The sequence below is a fragment of the Triticum dicoccoides genome, chromosome 1B, assembly GCF_002162155.2.
Source record: "Triticum dicoccoides isolate Atlit2015 ecotype Zavitan chromosome 1B, WEW_v2.0, whole genome shotgun sequence".
NCBI classification, from domain to species: Eukaryota; Viridiplantae; Streptophyta; class Magnoliopsida; order Poales; family Poaceae; genus Triticum; species Triticum dicoccoides.
The window spans coordinates 254,460,067-254,466,913 of NC_041381.1; positions in this window are offsets into that span (position 1 = coordinate 254,460,067).

Here is a 6,847-nt window from a genome sequence, read left to right on the forward strand (position 1 = left end):
ATCGGGCGTCTAAGCGACACCACGTAAAGGGCTTTAAAAGAAATGCCACAGTCGGGCGTCTGAGCGACACCACATAAAGGGCTTTAAAAGAAATGCCACAGTCGGGCGTCTGAGCGACACCGCATAAAGGGCTTTAAAAGAAATGCCACAGTCGGGCGTCTAAGCGACACCACATAAAGGGCTTTAAAAGAAATGCCACAGTCGGGCGTCTGAGCGACACCACATAAAGGGCTTTCACAGAAACAATCATAGTGAATATCCCGGAGGTAGAACCATCCCAGGGATATTCGATAATACCAAAAATATCACGGGTTAGTCCACGACAAAATAATAATCATCATTATCACATGTCACAAGTTGTAATATCAGTTCTGATTTAACAGTTTCACCTCCGAAGAGCGACACTAAGACCGACACTTGACCCATCCCAGACTGTAATCCTTAACCATGGACACGGCTATTCGAATAGATTTAATCTCTGTAGAGGGTGTACTCTTTACCCATGAGTAACGGATTTCTTTAGTCCATCGGGACTAATTCCGTCTACGGTCTTTTTGTTGAAAACACACCTAACTTGCACACACCAGCTTAACTCACACGTGTCTGGAATCACCCACGACACCTGTCAAGCAAACTCTAAGTGGGGAGGCTACAACCTCGCGTAGCATGGGATCAAATTTATATTGCACGCTCTAAGGGGTGGCCTCCCCTCTCGGTCTCAACCGGAAACACCCATGCCCCCAGACCAGGTGGCCTGCCTACCAGCTACAACCGGTATCTTCTACCCTGGCCTCTCTATACGGTGTGTGCTAGAAAGAGGCTGACAATTTACTGAACCGTACTCTACTTGTTGTAGAGACGGGTGGTAGTACGAAACAAGTATGGGGGTTACTGGAACAAGACTCGATCTACGGTCGACTCAGGAGGTCTAAGTATTCCCTGCATGATTAGCATAATGAATATATTTCAACCAACAGAGTCACCGTTCATATTACCTTACCATGCCATACCAGACATAACCGTCCCGACGGAGACCGGCGACAAACTCATGCCTACCCAAGATAGAGGTTTTCCCGGGTTCCTGCCGGTATGCATGTAAGGCACATGCGGATGATTATCATCACAAGTGTGATCATTTCCAACAGCATGGAAATCACAAACATGCACCCATGCATATGATCATATCACATGAAATAACAAGTTTCTCCAAAGTGAGGTGATGTTGTAAACGTGTCATCAAACACAAAAAAATATTTATGCCGGGGTTCAGAATGCTTGCCTTCAATGTGTGGAAAGGCAGGGTGCATTTCAAACTCTTGAAATACTTCTCCTCTCTTCAAAAATCCTATTTTAGAAATATAAATGAATTAACACACAAAAATGAAAACAGCACAAAAAGTTGTTTGAAATTTTTTAAAATAAATCTTAAAATAAAATAGGTTAAATTTGAGAGAGGTAGGAAAAAGAATCAATTCATTTGGAGTTATATTTTAAAAGATATAGCCAGTCAAACATTTGGTCAAAATCTGTTTTTATAAAGAAATAAAACAGAATTAAAAGAAAACGATTCGAAAATATGTACACGTCGAAGACGTATTCCGACTATACGCCTCCACTTGCTCTAGCGTGGACGCGCGTGGGTCACTGATAGTGGGCCTGCCTGGCCCACTGGTCAGGTTTGACTAGCCGCCCTCCCTCCTCTTCCTCTGGCCGAACAGAGGCGGGGGCTCCGGCGATCTTCGCTGGCGTTAGGCGGCTCCTCGCGGGCATCCGAGTGCAGGGATGGATCCGCCACTCCTAGGCGGTCCTTCCGGTGGTCGTAGGGTAGCCGGGGGTGGAGGGAGTCGCCGGTGGCGAGCTCCGCGGCGGAGGAGGCGTTCGGGTGGATAGTGAGTTTGGGGCTGCGGTGGTCTCCGGCCAAAATTGAGTGAGGGGTTGTGCTCGCGAGAGGAAGGGAGAGTTCTTGGTGGATAGAGTCGAGAGGGAGAGGCACTGGTGGCGATCGAATCGGCCAGGGCTTGGCGGCGACCGAACCGGCCGGACTCGGGGAAGAAGGCCTTCCCTTGCTCGACCGCTGGCCAAGGCAACACTAGGAGTATCATATGAGGTTGCTCAAGGACTCTACTGAGCTCCGGGGTCCTTATATACGCGGTGGAGGTTGGTTCCGGGGCGGCCGGCGATAAGGACGATGGCGAACCGCCTCCCTGTAGCATGGGCGACGTGGTGGCGACGAGCGCTAGAGGACGAGGCTGCGGATGAGCTCGCACTGTTCCAGGGGCAGGTGGCGAGCCGGGGTGGCTTTGGCGGCGCCGACCGTGGCAGAGGCGCGCTGCGGACGCCGGCGTGCCGCCAAAAGCTCTGTCGGCGGCGCTGTTGGCTGCCAGGGCGGCTTGGCGCGTTGCTGTGAGGAGGTTAGTGCGTGGCGTGGTGCTGCAGAGCGGGCCAAAACCAGGGGGGGCAGCGTGTCGGCTCGGGCGCGGTTCGTGCAATACGCGCGCTCTGGGCGCGTCCAGTGCACGCACCGGCTCGGGCGCAGTTCGTGCAGTACGCGCGCTCTAGGCGCGTCCAGTGCACGCACGGAAGGTGTTCGATACAATGCCGTGGCATGTTACAGGTCACAGGTGAGATTGGCAAGCAACAGAGCTAGGTTGTTGATGGAGTGAAGCTCAGGGGACAAGGTGGTTTGGTCAGGAGACCAAGTTCACAATGCCAACAACAACTCATGTCAAATCTGGTCATGCACTCCAGGTGTTTGACAAAATACCACAGGCACTTAGGCTTTTCTTGGAGGGGCCAAAACTATCAGTTTAGTTTCTCTTTGGATGCAGAAGAGGGTGGTCAGGTTAGTTGGTGAAAAGCACAAACTTGCTAGTGCAAGTTTTGCAGAACTTCACATCTGGACATAAGGTGAATGGCATTATTTCATGAACCAAAAATATGCCAATGGTTGCATGCTCTTGGACTTAGGGGTTTAGCATGGAGGACTACAAGTGGGGAAAAGAGTCTAGGGCCAAAGAGCAAGAAATAATATGGATGCTGTACAAACCATCATGATGGACCAGAATGAAGATTAGGTTAATTTACTCAAAATTTTCAAAGAACATCATTGGGTCTTTGTATATAATGGAATCATATGCTGCTACTGTCATCCCATAATTTTGGTGGAAGCTAGAAACAAATATTTAAAAGGGTTGTAGTGCAAAGTTGTCGACTGGAATAGAGAGGAAAAACATGTGTAGCACTCAAAATATGGAGTGAATGAAATATATTATTGCACACAAGTGATCTAGAGACATCACATGACATCTCCAAATTTTGGTTGGATTTTTAGTTAAATTTATCAAATGGTTGTAGTTCAAAGAGAGCTCCAAAACTTAAAACAAGTCATTTTAATGAATATAGCTCAGGGTGAAATAATTTAATAAATAAATCTACTGATTGAGAGATGTTTTTAAAGAGAGGGCATAAAAGTCCAAAATGTTTTGGAAGGATCCACTTGGGAAAAATTCCTTAATATGAAAGGAAAAGTTTTGAAATCAACAGAGATATACTTGCAGACAAAAATTTTAAATTCTTGGCAAAATTTTAATAACTAAAAACTGGTTAAATTTTTGGGGTGTTATAGAAGATGAAGCTGGGACGACTCAAGCGCGATTGTAATGACATGGTCCAGCTGATGGCGGCTCTAGTTAAATACGCTAACCCTGATAGTACCAAGGATCCCGAGTCTGATGGTGAGAAGACAGGGAAGGGAAAGAAGAATGGCAACGCCAAGGGGCCTCAGCATAACCCGACAAATCAAGGAGGTAATAATAAACGTAAGGCTGATGGTAGCTTGGAGTTTTTGGCTAACACCAATGCATAGGGAAACAATCAGCGACGCAAGGGGAGACCACCTCCTCGGTCCGGCGGGTCAAGCCCCACGCTTGAGCAGTTACTGAATGAGCCCTGTCCAAGGCATGGCACTCAGCATAAGCCGGCCACTCACCTATGCAAGGACTGTACGATCATGAAGGCGTTCAAGAATTCCAACATGTTCGACGGTAGTCATGGGCAGGGCGGCGGCTCAGGTGGCGGCGGCTTTGATGGCCTAGGCGGTGGTTCAAATTCCAATTGTCAAAACCATCAAGGTAATCAAGGTGGTTATAACCAGCAATCTGGCCAGGGAGGTCAACAGCAGCAGGGTGGATATCACAGTAATCCAAAGCAGCTGAATAGTGGACAATATCATGTATTTACCACTAGTTTGTGCAAACAGGACCAGAAGCTTCATAAGAGGGCTGTGAACGCTGTTGAGCCGGCAGTTTCTCATTATTTGAGATGGTCTGAGCAGCCTATTCTTTGGAGTAGGGAAGATCACCGACCTAGGGTTGACAATCCGGGTCACTTGGCCTTGGTGGTCGCACCTCAGGTTGGTGGATACAAATTCACTAAGGTGCTCATGGATGGAGGCAGTAGCATCAATATCCTCTATTATGAGACTTTTTGCTACATGGGTTTGACTGACAAAAATCTCAAGACTTCCAACACTGTTTTTCATGGAGTGGTCCCTGGTAAGTCGGCGTACCCAGTGGGTAAGATTCAGCTAGAGGCAACCTTTGGAGATGAGCATGATTCTAGGGATGAGAAATTAACCTTTGAGGTGCTCAAAATCAAGAGCCCGTATCATGCCTTGTTAGGACGGCCGGCTTATGCCAAGATCATGGCACGGTTGTGTTATGTTTACTTTCAGCTCAAGACACTGGGTCATAAAGGCACCATCATAGTGCATGGAAGTAGGAAGATAACCTTGGAATGTGAGGAAGGCGATGCTGCTTATGCTGAATCTGTTTGTGCGACAGAAGAGTTGAAGTTCTACAAGGATAAGGTTGACCCAGCAGACATGACGTCTTTGAAGAAGCCAACCACAGAGCATGAGCGGTAATGATGTTTAAGTCGGCCGATGATACTAAGCTTGTTGATTTTGTTCCAGGCGACTAATCCAAACAGTTCAGTATCAGTGCCAATATGGATCCCAAATAGGAAAGTGCGCTCATCGAGTTCATCCGTCAGAATCTGGACATCTTTGCATGGAAACTTTCTGACATGCCAGGTGTACTGAGAGAACTTGCTGAGCACACTCTTAATATTATTCCAAAGTTTAAGCCGGTCAAGCAGTTTCTTCGGCGATTCAATGAAGAGAGGCGTAAGGCCATTGGCAAGGAAGTGGCCCGGCTCTTGGCGGCCGGGTTCATTTTTGAAGTTTTTCATCCAGAATGGTTGGCTAACCCGGTGATGGTGCTTAAGAAGAACGACACTTGGCGTATGTGTGTGGATTACACGGATTTAAACAAAGCTTGTCAGGCTGATCATTTTGCTCTCCCTCGTATTGATCAAATCATTGATGCTACGACGGATTGAGTGTTTGAGATTTTTGGATGCTTATTCTGGTTATCATCAGATCAAAATGGCGGTTAAGGACCAGGAGAAGACGGCTTTTATTACTCCGTTTGGAGCCTTCTTCTATGTGTCTATGCCTTTTGGTCTTAAGAGTGCCCAAGCGACTTATCAGTGATGTGTGCAGAACTGTCTTTACAATTAGATTGGGTGCAATGTTCATGCTTATGTGGACGACATTGTGGTGAAATCCAGAGAGAAAGAGACCTTGATAGATGATCTGAAGGAGACCTTTGATAATCTCCAGGTTTACAAGATGATGCTTAACTCGCCAAGTGCGTTTTTGGTGTCCCAACAGGCAAGCTTTTAGGTTTTCTGGTTTCCAACATAGGCATTGAGGCTAACCCGGAGAAGATCAAGGCAATCACCTCTCTGGCTAAGCCGGTGTGCATCAATGATGTTCAGCGTTTGGCCTGTCATATTGCTTCTCTAAGCCGGTTCATAAGCCGGTTAGGTGAGAATCTATAACACTGTATCAAATGATGAAGAAGACAGATGACTTCGTCTGGAGTGATGCTGCTAACGCTACCTTTGAGGATTTGAGGAGATAGCTAGCTGAGCAGCCGGTCCTTGCTGCTCCCATTGATAAGGAGCCATTATTGTTATATGTGGCTGCGAACACGCGGGCTGTTAGTGTGGCCATCATGGTGGAGCGCAAGGAGGCTGGCAAAGAGCATCTGGTTCAACGGCCGGTTTACTACATCAGTGAGGTGCTTATTGAGTGCAAGCAAAGGTATCCACATTGGCAGAAACTCGTTTATGGGGTTCATGGCAAGACGGAAGCTTAAGCAATATTTCCAAGGTCATCCCATCACTGTGGTCAGTTCTGTTCCTTTAGGAGATATCATCCAAAATAGAGAGGCCACAGGACGAGTCGCCAAGTGGGCCATTGAACTTGGGCCTCACGGTTTAAAGTATGTGCCACGCACTGCTATCAAGTCTCAAGCATTGGTGGACTTCATCAATGATTGGACAGAGCTGCAGATGCCTGAAGAGAAGCCAGACAACACATATTGGACTATTCAGTTTGATGGGTCCAGGAAACTAGAGGGCTCGGGGGCTGGAGTTGTTTTAGCTTCCCCTCGAGGTGACAAATTTTGTTATGTGCTATGGTTGATGTTTCCCTGTACTAACAATGCGGCTGAGTATGAGGCCTTACTCCATGATCTTCAGATGTCTAAGGAGATGAACTTAAGCCGGGTAAGGTGCTTTGGCGACTCAGATTTGGTGGCTCAACAAGTATCAGGCAAGTGGGATTCCAAGGATCCTCTCATGGCGGCTTATCACCGTGAAGTTGATGCCATTGCTGGACATTTCAAGGGTTACCAAGTGGAGCACACTGACCGCAGAAAGAACGAGGTGGTTGATGCGTTAAGCCGGCTGGGCTCTCAGCGTAAGCCGGTGCCGCCTA